We start from the raw sequence: 17051 nt of genomic DNA on the forward strand, positions 1-17051 counted from the left end.
TTGTTCATTACGAAATGGTCCGGATTGGTCTCCTGACGACTACTTACTAATTCTTACAATACTCTTTGTTTGTGGCCTTGTGCATCGCCTACGCATGTGTCTCACCACATTGAGGTCTTGGAAATGTTCGTAACACGTGGTCTTGTACCACTTTGCACTACACTTCTATAGACGTTAGTGGACTACTGGTTTCTGTAACATATTACCTTTCCAGTATCTGTATCTCCAAGAGAGAAACCCAATAGCAACAATAACAACAAAAAAAGCTCAAACATCGTTACAGTAAAGGGTGAACACGGAGTAGTACTTACGAAAACACACTATTTATTTTGAGGTTTGTATCGTGCTCCCACGATGTTGTTTGTATATTATTTTTGACACATTTGACATTTGATACTTGTGGCTCATATGTAATTCCAGTTTTGACACTATATTTGAAATACGTAGTATTGTACACGAGGACTCACGCATGTTGCACCAACATGACATAATGCGTGGGTGATGTTACACTTCATTTATGATGTCAAAAAACGACTTGATTTATTCTACTTTGTTTCATATTTTTACCATTCTGTTCGAAACTGTGTAATAACCTTCGTCCAAGATAGTTGTTTAATTCATTTCTGGTTCATTTTCTTACTATTTTTAATACTGACTTGTTTTGTAGATGTTGTTATTAACTTGAAACTATTATAATAACAGCATTGATGTTGTATTTGCTTTGTCGAAGAATATGTGTAAAATCGATTATGTAAAGTAGTTTGCGTCTCATCTCTGTACTGTTGACTTCCACGATATTTATCTTTAGTATCTGTTTTGTCTATAAGCTCACTTCGTTATTATCGGTTATCAGTTGCTCTTTAATGGTCCTTTGCATATTCTGTGTTTGAACATTTATTACCTTGCTAAAATGTACAATTAAGAAAGTCTGGCCGGGCGAAGTGGCCGTGCGGTTAAAGGCGCTGCAGTCTGGAACCACAAGCCCGCTACGGTCGCAGGTTCGAATCCTGCCTCGGGCATGGATGTTTGTGATGTCCTTAGGTTAGTTAGGTTTGACTAGTTCTAAGTTCTAGGGGACTAATGACCTCAGCAGTTGAGTCCCATAGTGCTCAGAGCCATTTGAACCAAGAAAGTCTGTAGTTAAAATGTGGTTTTCCATTTCATTAACTGCAATGACATGTGAACAACATTAGTCTTTCTTCAATAAGCATTACTCTGTATTCATCCTTTACATAACGATTTTGTGCATATTTTTTCTGTAGTTTGTTTCCCTCTTTGGCTGATGCAGATACCGAGAAGATGGCATATTACCGAAACAAGTAGTACTAATATATTAATTAATTAATAAAACAATTAATAAATACCGGACTACATAGATCTGTGTCATGCATCTTGGAAAAAAAGAGGAATCACAAATTTTTACGAAATATTTTGAATGTCATTTTTTTTCTTCTCATTGCTTTTCTTCTCATTGCGTTTTACGACAGCCTTAATTTAATTTCATATTCCTTGCCACAAAATATGTACCGCATTTGAAGGTGATCGTCTCTGTAATTCACACTAAACAACCCATGATAATTCCGGCTGTTATTTATAACTTAAGCCTTCGGCACACGGACCTTGAATTCGAACGTCAGCATTGAGTATGCCCAGTTTCTGACGTCATACGTGGACAAGGCTAATTGGGGGATCTTCCCGAACGTGCAGAGCTGTACCTAATATGTCAGTTATTTTTAACGTGCGTTTGAAAGAAGTCCAGTGAGGTGAAAGAACGCCATCTACGTCACATGACTCCATCTCTCTTCAGTATACAGTCGCGAGTCACATGTTGGCTTCCAATTGAAGCCCATGTGTTTATACGCCGTTTCTAAGCATCAGAAAATTGACGAGCTCTCTCAGACCAGTCGTTAGTTGCACGATTCGTTGCAGTAAAGTGACGGGAACTTCATGTAGGTTCTTAGAGAATTATTGTAACTTGCGTATTATGAAAGGATGCCATTTCAAGTCAAAGACGGCATTTCCCGATGTAAGCAAATCAAAATGTAAATAAACTTAATTACAGGCCACTGATGATGCTTTACCTCAATAAAGCGAAACGCGTCTGGTGAAAAAGAGGGCAAACACGCTACACAATTAACCTAGAGGACGAAAGTAGCTTTCGCGTGGTATGTCACTGCCGAATGACGTAGCTCTATGAACCTTGGACCGCGTATTGAAAGAACTGCTACAGTAGAGAATAGAAGCTAACTGAAAGAGATACGCAATGAGACGAACCGAAATGACACTTGTATTCACAGACGTTAATTATACACGTTACAAAAGGCAGGATACGGTTCTTAATAGGGTCCAGTGGTGCACGCTCTGTAACGTGTGCCCTTGCCGGCCACTAGTTTGTTAACGAGTTCAAGTCGTACGGTGTTCGATTTCTCCACCAGGTTTGCTGACAACGGCTGGAAGGCACCTGCTCCATGTGCACATGCAGCTATATGTCTCCACAACGTAACATACACGTGCCTGATTGGATTTAATTCGGAGGAACGGGCAGGACAGCTCATTCGCCGAATATCCAAGAGCTTCTCCACCTGCGCTCTTCGGTGTGGTTTAGCATTGACATCAATAAAAAACGAGTAGCTCTAGCGCTCTGAGAGTTACGTACAAAGCTAACTGTAGCTCAGTGGCCTCGTGCAAGTCTTTATACTGGACGCCACTTGCACGTCACTAATCTACCACAGTTATCCAAGCGGAAAAGGAAACCTACAGTTTATCGCGGTATCCGAACTACATGTTGTATCTGGCGCATCCTCAAATCGTTGAGAGGTGAAGACTAAGGTAGAACGAAGACTGAAAAAACCGGTTTGATCGCTAGACCACCAGGCCCAATTTGTAGACAGAAAGTTTATTTATAGCATTTGATGAGTTGGTTTGCAGTTACCTAATACACTACTGGCCATTAAAATTGCTACACCACAAAGATGACGTGCTACAGACGCGAAATTTAACAGAAAGGAAGAGGATGCTGTGATATGCAAATGATTAGCTTTTCGGAGCATTCACACAAGGCTGGCGCCGGTGGCGACACCTACAACGTGATGACAAGAGGAAAGTTTCCAACCGATTTCTCATACACAAACAGAAGTTGACCGGCGTTGCCAGGTGAAACGTTGTTGTTATGCCTCGTGTAAGGAGAAGAAATGCGTACCATCACGTTTCCGACTTTGCTAAAGGTCGGATTGTAGCCTATCGCGATTGCGGTTTATCGTATCGCGACAATGCTGCTCGCGTTGGTCGAGATCCAATGACTGTTAGCGGAATATGGAATCGATGGGTTCAGGAGGGTAATACGGAACGCCGTGCTGGATCCCAAAGGCCTCGTATCACTGCATGGCTGTAACGGATCGTGCAGCCACGTCTCGATCCCTGAGTCAACAGATGGGGACGTTTGCAAGACAACAACCATCTGAATGAACAGTTCGACGACGTTTGCAGCAGCGTGGACTATCACCTCGGAGACCATGGCTTCGGTTACCCTTGACGCTGCATCACAGACAGCAGCGCCTGCGATGGTGTACTCTACCACGAACCTGGCTGCACGAATGGCAAAACGTCGTTTTTTCGGATGAATGCAGGTTCTGTTTACAGCATCTAGATGGTCGCATCCGTGTTTGGCGACATCGCGGTGAACGCACATTGGAAGCATGTATTCGTCATCGCCATACTGGCGTATCACCCGGCGTGATGGTATCGGGTCACCTCTTGTTCGCATTGACGGCACTCTGAACAGTGGACGTTACATTTCAGATGTGTTGCGACCCGTGGCTCTACCCTTCATTCGATCCCTGCGAAACTCTACATTTCAGCAGGATAATGCACGACCCCATGTTGCAGGTCCTCTACGGGCCTTTCTGGATACAGACAATGTTCGACTGCTACCCTGATCAGCGCATTCTCCAGATCTCTCACCAATTGAAAAAGTCTGGTCAATGGTGGCCGAGCAACTGGATCGCCACAATACGCCAGTCACTACTCTTGATGAACTGTGGTATCATGTTGAAGCTGCATGGGCAGCTGTACCTATACACGCCATCCAAGCTCTGTTTGCCTCAATCCCCAGGCGTATCAACGATGCTATTACGTCCAGAGGTGGTTGTTCTGGGTACTGATTTCTCAGGATCTATGCGTGAAAATGTAATCACATGTTAGTTCTAGAATAATATATTTGTCCAATGCATACCCGTTTATCATCTGCATTTCTTCTTGGTGTAGCAATTTTAATGGCCAGTAGTGTAGAAGGAAAATCACGAATATAAAAATAATAGACAAGCTCTCCTATATGAACACTTGTCTCACTGTATAAACAGACTGAGGCACATTGAAAGGTAGCTAAGCCTTTGGGCTCAGTTTCTTTCATTTTAGATAGTTAAATAGTGCAGAGGCATTATAGCCATCTTAATTATGTAGTGACCAATCAAAATGGCTCTGAACACTATGGGACTTAACTACTGTGGTCATCAGTCCCCTAGAACTTAGAACTACTTAAACCTAACTAATCTAAGGACATCACACACATCCATGCCCGAGGCAGGATTCGAACCTGCGACTGTAGCAGTCGCGCGGTTCCGGACTGCGCGCCTAGAACCGCTAGACCACCGCGGCCGGCAGTGACCAATCATGTCAGTTAAATGAATATATAACATGAAATGACAAAGTTCGTTTACTGTTAGGATTCATAGTTGGAGGCAACTGATCTTTAGAGTTGTATCGTTTCCATACCAGCGAGTGTGTCTTTTTGATGCATCCATCACACTGTGTGATGGAACCCATGGTCGAGATGTCAAATGAAGAGGGATTAACAATTCTTGGAAGGCTCACCCAGGCTGTGTGAGGAAGGTGGGGGCTGTAACAAATCGTGCAGACTGGCGACATCCCTCGCCTTTGATGTTTTCACATCCCTGGGAGGCCGGGAGCTGGCATGCCACAGGGTATTGACCGGCGCCTTACATTCTGCTGCGGGATGTATTATCCAGCTCCGACGGCGCTGGGCCCCGTCATGAGGTCAGAATGTCGTGTGTGACAGTCTGGTGGCTACTTAAACTGTCACTCTGGGAAGAAGAGAATTGTCTGCCATGAGGGAGTAATTATTGTGCGTTTCCCTGGCGCCAGGGTAGCGGGGGAGCCGAGCACCCATCACAACATTTCTGATGCAGGACGTGACGTCAGAACTCGTTATGGCGGTGTGCATATTTTTGGCGGCAAGCTTTCCCATTGGGAGAGTACTTTATGTTGTGTCTAGGAGGGATCTCTGACGTGGTGCCACAATTACGCCACTGGCGCCAATCGCACGATCGTCATGTCGATTGGAGACGGTAATTTTTGGCGACGCTGTATGTGGAACCATGGTGTTGAGATGGAAAGGAAGGGAAAATTTTTCGTAACTTTCAGCGTATTCCGCCGGAGAAGACAGTATTAGTTTTTCAGCAGGTAGCAGCTGTGATTCTCCACTGAATTTGGAGCAAGGGTGCACTGGTTGTGGTCTCACTAGTTGCACACCTTCAGACAGACTCCACATCACTCGTTGGGCGGTACATTGGTGAGAAAATTTGCAGCCCTTGCATATTAGGGTCTTTCTTTGGGGAGTGTAGTCCATCTGATCAGGAGCACGTATATTTCAATCAAGGTATATGGCGTTGAACATACAGCAAAAGGTTCACAATCTTCGTCAATTCTGCATTTATTAATCAGATAGCGTTTGTTGCGATTATTTGGTGGGAGACGTTGAGTTAACGTGACCCCTTTTCCCCTTTAATGACTTTGGCAACCGTCAATATTATCTGTAACTGCAGCTTAGTTTCAAGTTTGTTTTTCATTTTTGGCCAATGTTACAGTTCTGTGTATTCGTACGTTTTGTATTATAATAAACTAAGTCAGAGGGAAACTATATTTCATGTCAGTATCTTGTTTTCCTCTTGACCATTTGTGAACTCATGAATTTTCTTGTGATTTGAGAGTAGATTAGAAGGACGGAAGGACTGAAACACCCAGCTTAAGAGTACTGACAGGGACCACAATTTGATTGTTAGCGTTGTTTAGTCCATTGTGAGAATATTATCAGTGGTAAGCCTTAAGGGTGGTTCTGACATCGCAAGAGATTCCAAGTCAGGTATTCCAATAATGTAAACTGTATTTTACCTCTTATGATTTACAAACCACCATTAATATTTTGTAACATACTGGTAAATAAGTGTAGTAACTGTCTCATTAAACACTGACAACTACATAAAAAATAATAACACAGTCATACGATACCTCCATCGTAAAGTACCACAAAGTTACAAATATGTCAAATTCTAACAAAACTGATGGTGCGTATCAAAATCATTACATTACTCATTTCTTGTTGGTCAGGCTTAAAGCGCAGTCTTGGATATGTTCTCTGCAAGATTATAAATAAAAGCTCAAAAGAAACTCAAATACCCTTCGCTGTTCTGCGGTAACCACACTGTTCATCACATAAATTGTTCTTATGACTAGTTTGGCACATGAAATTACATGTAAACATAGAATTAATCTTTGCAGTTCTTATATATCTTTCCATGGAACTGTGACACGACTCACAACTTAAAGTTCAGAGCTCATTCGAGTAAATGGTGGCAACCTTGATGACAATTAACCGACTAACTAGCATACAGGTTCACGTCCATAACCTGTTCTTGACAAGAATTGTTTCCTACTCACTTTATGTACAGTGTCTGTCACAATGAAGATTATAAATTCCTGCTTCAATGTATGAGCAGTAGTCTAATAATTAGTGAGCATCAGCAAAAGTTTAGTTAGGTGTTTGGTTGGTTAATTATATGTAATGTATATCATTAAAACGATTCTTTTATTGAAATGATGTGGCATGAGTCAGTTTACAGGGTACGTATACATCATTAGTGTTTTTACTCCTACTCAAGTACAAACTACACTTACAAACAAATTTTACGTATTTATTCATTTTTTACTGGGTAAGTGCTTTTAACTAGAAACTTGTCTACGAAATAGAAAGAGTTGTTCAGGAGAAATGATTTTAAGTTAGATTTAAAACTTACTTTCATACCTGTCAGATATTTTGTTTGATTTGGCAAAGGATCAAATTTTTTTGTTGCTATACATTGAACTCCTTTCTGAGTCAATGAGAGCTTAAATAATGAGTAATAAATGTCATTCTTTCCTCTAGTGCTACAGGTCTGAACATCATTCTTTTCTCAAATTGTGATGGACCATTTATAACGAGTTTCGTTAGTGAATATTTGTATTGCGACAGGTCAGCTAAAATGCCTGGCTCCTTGAGGAGGTACCTACATGATGTTCATTTGAACACCACATATCGTTCTTACTCCTCGCTTTTGTGCACTCAGTCATTTCTTTTTATGTGATGAATTATCCCAGAAAATTATTCCGCATCACATTACTGAGTGGAAACATGCAAAATACATCAGGAGGTTGATTAGTTTGTTTCCAAGATTAGCAGTTATTCGTAGATAAACTGTAGCTGAACTTAACTGTTTGAGAAACTCAGTAATGTGCGCCTTCCAGTTCAAGTTTTCATCAATATTTACAGCTAAAAATTTGGAGCATTCTATCCTGTTTACCGACTCCTGCTCATGTACTACATCAACTTTAGATATGACTCTGTTTGTTGTACTGAAATGAATATATTGTGATTTTTTATCAAAATTCTGAGAATAACTTCATAATTCTTTTGAAAATATAAATTCTTCTCTTGCTTTCTCTCAACCAGGATTTATTATAAGAACAGTATTGTCTGCAAAAAGTACCAGTTCTGCTTGCTGAATATTATGTGGAAGGTCATTCACATACATAACAAATAGGAGTTGACCCAAATTTGAAACCTGTGGGACTCTGTTTGTGATTTCTCCCCAGTCTCTAAAATATTTTACTCTTCTAACATTGTTTGAATTATTCAGCAAAGACTTTTGTATTCTATTTGATAAGCATAATTCAAATCATCTGGCAAAACGCCACCATTTTGATAAAACTCGAATTTTTCTGAGAGGATAACATGATACTCACAGTCAATCGTCTCACACCAACTGGCAATATTTTATTATTTAAGCCTTGCACTATTTGATGAGTGAATGCATAAATAGAATTCTCAGTCGAGCAATCCTTCTGGAATATAAATTGTGATATGCTTAGTAAACTGTTTCCTCTTGACCACTCTTGAGTACATAACTTTTTCGAATAATTTGGAAAAAGATGCCAGTGAGGAAGCTGGACGACAATTGTTGAAGTCTGTCTTGCCATCTTTCTTATGAAGAGGTTTAACAGTTTTATATTTTAAGCTCTCTCGAAAAATTCCTTGTGCAAGTGATGCACTGCACATATCACTAAGCACATTGCTTGTTAAGTTGAGTCAACTGCTCATAATTCTGTTCAAAATGCATGAACCTCCTATGAGATTTCGTTTTTTAGGATTTTTATAATTATATTATTTTGAGAACGACATTGATGCTGCTTCTAGTTGCTTCAAGTTTTGTGAAATGATAGTTTTATTATATTCTCTTTTTTCTTCTACTGAAATATTTTATCCTATTTTCGCTGCTACATTCAGAAAGTGATTGTTAAAAGTTCATCTACATCTACATCTACATTTATACTCCGCAAGCCACCCAACGGTGTGTGGCGGAGGGCACTTTACGTGCCACTGTCATTACCTCCCTTTTCTGTTCCAGTCGCGTATGGTTCGCGGGAATAAAGACCGTTTGAAAGCCTCCGTGCGCTCTCGAATCTCTCTAATTTTGCATTCATGATCTTCTCGGGAGGTATTAGTAGGGGGAAGCAATATATTCGATACCTCATCCAGAAACGCACCCTCTCGAAACCTGGCGAGCAAGCTACACCGCGATGCAGAGCGCCTCTCTTGCAGAGTCTGCCACTTGAGTTTGTTAAACATCTCCGTAACGCTATCACGGTTACCAAATAACCCTGTGACGAAACGCGCTGCTCTTCTTTGGATCTTCTCTATCTCCTCCGTCAACCCGATCTGGTACGGATCCCACATTGATGAGCAATACTCAAGTATAGGTCGAACGAGTGTTTTGTAAGCCACCTCCTTTGTTGATGGACTACATTTTCTAAGCACTCTCCCAATGAATCTCAACCTGGTACCCGCCTTACCAACAATGAATTTTATATGATCATTCCACTTCAAATCGTTCTGCACGCATACTCCCAGATATTTTACAGAAGTAACTGCTACCAGTGTTTGTTCCGCTATCATATAATCATACAATAAAGGATCCTTCTTTCTATGTATTCGCAATACATTACATTTGTCTATGTTAAGGGCCAGTTGCCACTCCCTGCACCAAGTGCCTATCCGCTGCAGAGCTTCCTGCATTTCGCTACAATTTTCTAATGCTGCAACTTCTCTGTATACTACAGCATCATCCGCGAAAAGCCGCATGGAACTTCCGACACTATCTACTAGGTCATTTATATATATTGTGAAAAGCAATGGTCCCATAACACTCCCCTGTGGCACGCCAGAGGTTACTTTAACGTCTGTAGACGTCTCTCCATTGATAACAACATGCTGTGTTCTGTTTGCAAAAACTCTTCAATCCAGCCACACAGCTGGTCTGATATTCCGTAGGCTCTTACTTTGTTTATCAGGCGACAGTGCGGAACTGTATCGAACGCCTTCCGGAAGTCAAGAAAAATAGCATCTACCTGGGAGCCTGTATCTAATATTTTCTGGGTCTCATGAACAAATAAAGCGAGTTGGGTCTCACACGATCGCTGTTTCCGGAATCCATGTTGATTCCTACATAGTAGATTCTGGGTTTCCAAAATCGACATGATACTCGAGCAAAAAACGTGTTCTAAAATTCTACAACAGATCGACGTCAGAGATATAGGTCTATAGTTTTGCGCATCTGCTCGACGACCCTCCTTGAAGACTGGGACTACCTGTGCTCTTTTCCAATCATTTGGAACCTTCCGTTCCTCTAGAGACTTGCGGTACACGGCTGTTAGAAGGGGGGCAAGTTCTTTCGCGTACTCTGTGTAGAATCGAATTGGTATCCCGTCAGGTCCAGTCGACTTTCCTCTATTGAATGATTCCAGTTGCTTTTCTATTCCTTGGACACTTATTTCGATGTCAGCCAATTTTTCGTTTGTGCGAGGATTTAGAGAAGGAACTGCAGTGCGGTCTTCCTCTATGAAACAGCTTTGGAAAAAGGTGTTTAGTATTTCAGCTTTACGCGTGTCATCCTCTGTTTCAATGCCATCATCATCCCGGAGTGTCTGGATATGCTGTTTCGAGCCACTTACTGATTTAGCGTAAGACCAGAACTTCCTAGGATTTTCTGTCAAGTCGGTACATAGAATTTTACTTGCGAATTCACTGAACGCTGCACGCATAGCCCTCCTTACGCTAACTTTGACATCGTTTAGCTTCTGTTTGTCTGAGAGGTTTTGGCTGCGTTTACACTTTGAGTGAAGCTCTCTCTGCTTTCGCAGTAGTTTCCTGACTTTGTTGTTGAACCACGGTGGGTTTTTCCCGTCCCTCACAGTTTTACTCAAAGTTCTCAAAACTTGTGAATTATCAGTCCCATCAATGTGATTTAGTTTAATTGTTGTAGTATCTTATACACTGACTGGATGTCCTGTCTCCCATTTTACAAATACTCATATGGTTGTAGTGTTATTACGGTTATTATTTATTTCTGTCAGGATACATGTACTTCTAAACGTTTTAATGACTTTTCTTAAAATACGACAGTATTTTTGGCAGTGTGCAAGAAATGTCGGAACCTTAATCACAATGGCCTTTATTCGATGCTCAACAAAAGTTTGGAATACTATCGTAAAATGTAGTCTACGGAACTAGAGGTCTCATTGACCTAGCCACTTCACGCATTATGCAGTTAGAGCCCATATACTAAATGGTGTTTACTAGTGGCATGCTTTGTAACTGCTTCCCAGTTGTGTAAACATACCGCTGCCACAGCGGCACACAGCGAGCAGTGAAGTGTTAACAACAGCTTCATTCAGTTTGTGTTCAGCACTGTTTTAACATGACAAGTAGAGACATACAGCACTTTGACAGAGTCAGCGTAGAGATTTTATATTCAATGGTTCGTACACAACAAGATGTTGCCGATCCGTTACCTGTCACTCAAAGTGCTTTGTCTAAGATGTGGAGAAAGTACGGTGAGACGAGAAATGTGGTCCTCGTATGACAACACCGATGCAGGATCGTTTCCTCCAATTGTCGGCTCGCAGACTCCCAACATCAACAGTTGGAAATATTGGAAATGACTTATCCCGGGCCACAAGGATTCGCATCTCAGACCAAAAAGTGCGCAGAAGATTTCAGAAGTGCTAGACGACACCAGCAACGCCGATGAGTTCAGGAAGTCCTCTGTTTGCAGGTAGAAATGTAATGTTATGGGTGGCAATAATGTTGGGACGGCGGACCCCTCTAATTCCCATCTACATGAATTTGACTGGTCCCCGATACATTCAAGAGGTCCTACAAACGACTGTAAGCCCTACAGACGTGAAGCCGGTGACAATTTCAGTGTAGTCTATGACAACGGAAGATCACACAGTGTTCTAGCAGTTTCTTGGTATCTTCAAAGATGAATCTTGAGCAGAACGCATTGGCCTGCAGGGTCCCCAGACATGAATGCAACTGAGCATGCATGGGACCTGTTGAAGGTGGCCATTGCACAGCGTCCGAATCCAGCTGCCAATCTTCAGGACCTCACTGAAGCTGCCATTGAGGAGCGGAACCTCAGACTCCAAGATAAACTTGATAGTGTCATCCAAAGCATATATCGAAGAGTGGAAAAGCTCATCCGTGTGCGGGGAGGGCACAATCACTACTAAATACTGATAATCATCTTGTTGAGTTGCCAGCCGCTGTGGCCGAGTGCTTCTAGGCCCTTCAGTCCGGAACCGCGCTGTTGCTACGGTCGCAGGTTCGAATCGTGCCTCGGGCATGGATGTGTGTGATGTCCTATGGTTAGTTAGGTTTAAGTAGTTCTAAGTCTAGGGTACTGATGACCTCAGATGTTAAGTTCCAAAGTGCTCAGAGCCATTTGAGCCATCTGAGCCATCTTGTTGAGTTGAAGAATTTCAATGTTTTTGTTTTCAAGATGTAGGCTTAGGGGAGACCGTGCTTTGTTTTGTAATTATTTTTTGTAACTAACCAAAGTCTTTCTTGATTTCAGAAGGAAATATGTTTATTTTGTTAATAAGGTGTTGTTTAAACCTCAGTGGATGTACTATAAGAAGTCATTATAGTAAACGCTATGATATTCCTAACTTTTGTTGAGGTGTGTATAAATTTTCCTCTTTCTCTTACGTTGGATTTTAATTCCCTTAATTATTCATGGTTTACTTTTATTTTTATTGGATCTTGTGTATATTTTTTTTAAGAAAGCAACTTTCAAATATTGACTTGAGTTTGACATTAACATTTCTTTTCATATACATCTAGCCCTATTCCATCCCTTTTAACTTACTCTTGAAACACTGTATCCCGTTCTCATTAATAAGCCTCAATGGTTTGTACGAATCTGTCTGAGGGCTGTAGACAGCCATATATTAAAATGTAAACTTTCATGACCGGAAATGTCACAATTACTAAAATCTTCCCGGCATTTATGCCGTGCTCGAATGGATTTCACGTTTAAACCTGGCGTTTCGTCTCTATCTGTGGAGGATATTTTCACTGGGGACCTTAGCTTCTTCGAGTGTCCGCTTCAAAGCCCAGCTCGCTACTGACTGCAGCAAAATTCCGTTTACTCGTGCTCCCGCGCAGTGGCGTGGCGTCACACGCTTTGAATACCCGAGTGGAATGGGCCGCTGTCGATTGCCGTCGTCCGCTGCTGCTGTCACCTAATGGTGGAAGACTGGTACACACATCTTCTTCAGCAATAGAATCCAAATTTCATTCAATTTCACGCCCTCTTCATCCCTGCTGAAACTCCTGACGTGTTTTACATGCTTTATGGTCTCTTGTACAGCTTTTCATGGTATCGGCTTGCGGCTGCCAGTACTTCAGTCCTATCAAAATGAATGTGGTGATCTGGCTCTAAAGCATGTTCCGCAAAAGCTGATCTGTTAAGCTCCCCCCTTTTACAATTGCTCTTATGCTCTCCTTGTCGCTTCTTGACCATTCATTTTGTAGGATCCACGTACACCTCCCCAGAACTACACGGAATCCTATAAAGTACTGTATTTTTTCCAGCGGTTTTCGAGCACCCTTGGCCAATTTCAGGTGATCCTGAATTTTCCAGGTGGATTTGTCTACAACATATGGTTGACAACACAAGAAGATACACAACACCCAATTACGGCACTCATTACAACAGTAATACGTTTACATATCCTAGCTTCCGCACCTGAATTTCTGACCTCAGCTTACCTCTATTTCTTTAAGTACATACACTTCTTACGTAATTATTACTTTTCTTTCCTAAGATATTCAGCATTGGCATTACAGACTTCTTCCAGGTGACAGTCAGATCCCCGCAAAGAGGCCAAACAAAGTACACAAGCAAATCCTGCACCCTTGGTTTATCGAACTACAAAATTTTTACATGACGTGGCATGTTAGTAACCAGTCCTTTCCTACAACTTCGATCAGTGTCTCACACCACTGGCTTCGTTAAACACAATGCAAAAAATTCCCATAGCCGCAGCACTCCATCGTTTACGGCAATTACTGCTCAGTGATTCCCGATACTGGCATCTAATACCAAAATTATAACACGCAACTTCTCCATAATTTTAGATGACGTTATTGGGAATAAGCGATCTGTTAGTTAACTAAAATTAGTAAAAGACAGTCTTGATCACACAGTCATTTGTTAAAAATACGACGGGTTTCGGCCTCTAGTAGTAGGCCATCTTCAGATATAAGAATTTTTAACATCGTGCAGCCCCGTCAGCAACTCTGATAGCTGAACATATAACGCGTCAGCCTCAGTTGCGAATAGAAACCAATATTTACCTAGGTTTGCCGGCCGCTGTGGCCGAGCGGTTCTAGGCGCTAAAGTCTGGAACTGCGTGACCGCTACGGTCGCAGGTTCGAATCCTGCCTCGGACATGGATATGTGTGACGTCCTTAGGTTAGTTAGCTTTAATTAGTTCTAAGTCTAGGGGACTGATGACCCCAGATGTTAAGTCCCATAGTGCTTAGAGCCATTTGAACCATTTTTACCTAGGTTTCAGCTTAAATAATTTGGCCTTCTTCAGAAGCTATTGGCACTAAACTATTGCATGCCAGAGTTTGGTCATGTCAAGTATAAAACTATAGCACCGTAGTACTCAGTCATAAAACTACATTACTTGGGCTGAAGAGAAACAGCAGGCCCCACTGCGCGGATGAGGTCGGTATGCTGCGAGAGCTGCGCCGGAACTCGGGGGCCTGCTGTTTGTAGATTTATGACTGGGTACTACGGTGTTATAGTTTTATACTTGACATGGTAAAACTTTGGCATGCAGTAGTTTAGTGTCAATACCTTCTGAAGAAGGCCACATTATTTTGGCTGACACCTAGGTGAAGATTGGTTTCTATCTACAACTGAGGCTGACGTGTTGTATGTTCATCTTCAGATAATGCACCATCCGGCTGACGATGATAACAGTTCCAAGCGTCCTCATCGTCAGCCGGATGGTGCATTATCTGAAGATGGGCTACTACTAGGGGCCGAAATAGGTCATATTTTTAAAATGACTGTGCGATACAGACTGTTTTTATTGATTTTACGCGACTCATCCTTCTGCGGTTAACTTATCCAGTGTGACATCCGATGCTTTCATTATTGTAATCTCCAGTACTGTCTCCGTGGTTTAAACCATACCGGGAAGTCGTTCACATGCATTCATAAGAAAACTTCTCCATATCATTCTCCTCGATGCTTCCTTGGATACTAGCCCACGGTTGTTAGACTGATTGTTTGTTCTCTAAGACCGACTATTCAGCTAATCTTTTGAGGGGTGAGGCTTGTCTCTGACCTTTTGATTTGCTGTTCCTGAGGGTCTCGACCTCAGCTATGTTTTTACGTATTATTTTCCTCACTCTCTGCGGTCTACAGTAGATGTAAAGGTTTTTTATGACTTATCAAATTGCTCTCATATGATCTCCTTGTCGTCTTAAGTATTTCATTGTCTTCTACAAACTTAGTTCATCTCATTGCGCTCTGCGGTTTTCAAGGCATCTTATCATTCAATAGAATGGAAACCCTTAACTTCCGCATACTCATACGCCCAAATTCCTATGTCTAACACCTAACCTATTTTATTGTACTTCCAGGAACTATTGACTGTTTTCATCTTTTATGTCGAATAACGATCCCCATGGATCGTCTTCATCATTGCCGTTCAGAATCTCTTCTTCTTCCTTCTCTGTTTCTATCAGCAAAACCGCCAGACGTAATGTATTAGGAACACAATGTTCATCTTTTGGTTTTTTTCTTAGTTTGCCATTCATGCATTCAAATTCAACTCTACTGGAATCATCATCTTCCTGTGATCATTCTAACATCACATTTACCATTCTTTTGCACGGAGAAATGTATTACAAGTTTTCTCAGCTTCTACTACCGTGTTGCAAGCTAATTAATTTCTTCATCTTCAGAATCTCTAGACCAAATTTCTTCCCATTCACCATCATCCCCACAATATTCTTCGGACTCTTACTCATTACCTTGCGTGACAACTTCAGTCGGCACTTTTGTATTCAGAATTGCTGCTGAAACAGGTATCTCAGTGTTCAAATGTCCAAATGTGTGTGCATTTCTAAGGGACCAAACTGCTGAGGTCATCAGCCCCTAGACTTACACTCTACTTAAAATGATTTAAAGTAACTTATGCTAAGAACAACAAACACACCATGTTTGAGGGAGGACTCGAACCTTCGGCGGGAGGGGCCGTGCAATCCGTGACATGGCGCCTCAAACCGCGCGGTCGCTTCATGCGGCTAGCTGAGTATGTCCTCCTACTTCTATCTCTTCTTCGTCTATATCCATCGATCATATAGTCTCGCTGTAAAATACTTCCTTCATTAGCCAGTACATTGCCTACAATTTCAAAGCTCTCATTGCTTGAGTCTCCCTGATTGTCCTTGAAGGTAACTTCACTTCTTTTCTGTCTAAGCACAGTGGTGCATACCTCTGTTTCAAGCACAACACCACATTGTAGAATTAGGGGAAGTTGAGACCAAGAATAGCCTTTGCAGTCAGATTTTGCATAATCAGAAAATTGGCACTAAAACTGTGTGACTGACACAAGAGGGTTGCTCTGACCTGGTCATTTACTTCCACACACTTTCCATCTAATACATCCTTTACTCTATCCCTTGCATCCTAAACATCAACATCTTCTCCTTATCACACACGCCGTATTTATCCTTATTCAGCACCGAGACCTGGCTGTCTGAGTCCAGAATGTAATGTACTGTCATATCTTGAAATGTTACGTCAACCACTGGGTATAAAATGTTTTCTGTTGTGTTGTCCAACTGAGTGGCACCTTCTAATATTTTCCATTTTAAGTCGTCATAATAGACAAGTAAGTCTCCTGGAAGTTGAATCCCATCTAACAACGACGTCGGAGCCTCCGTCGCTAGTCAAACTCGCCTCATATTTCTACCTTTGTCATTTGCTCAAGGATTTCTTCATGGATCTGGACCACATACTACTAAGATTTTCACAGCTTCTCTTCTTTGTTTGTTGCGTCCTCCATAGTTTGGTCTCCCATCTGCCCAATATGGTAGCGCCCGCGAACCACGATGATTGTTCCCATTCCAATTTTGCTGGGGGTGCCATATCTCCAATTCGCTTTGCGTGGTCCAGGTCATTGTGGCCCATTGTGTGTTTGCACAAGCGCACCGATTCTCTAATATCAACTTCACAATCATAACCAGGCTCGTGAAATAAATGTAAAAATACACCTGCATCATGCATTCCACAAACGACCAATGTAAGAGTTTTTCTGACTCCTGTTCAGTAACTTTGTTTGGTGGGTGT

The sequence above is a fragment of the Schistocerca serialis genome, chromosome 9 (assembly GCF_023864345.2).
Source record: "Schistocerca serialis cubense isolate TAMUIC-IGC-003099 chromosome 9, iqSchSeri2.2, whole genome shotgun sequence".
Classification (NCBI taxonomy): Eukaryota; Metazoa; Arthropoda; class Insecta; order Orthoptera; family Acrididae; genus Schistocerca; species Schistocerca serialis.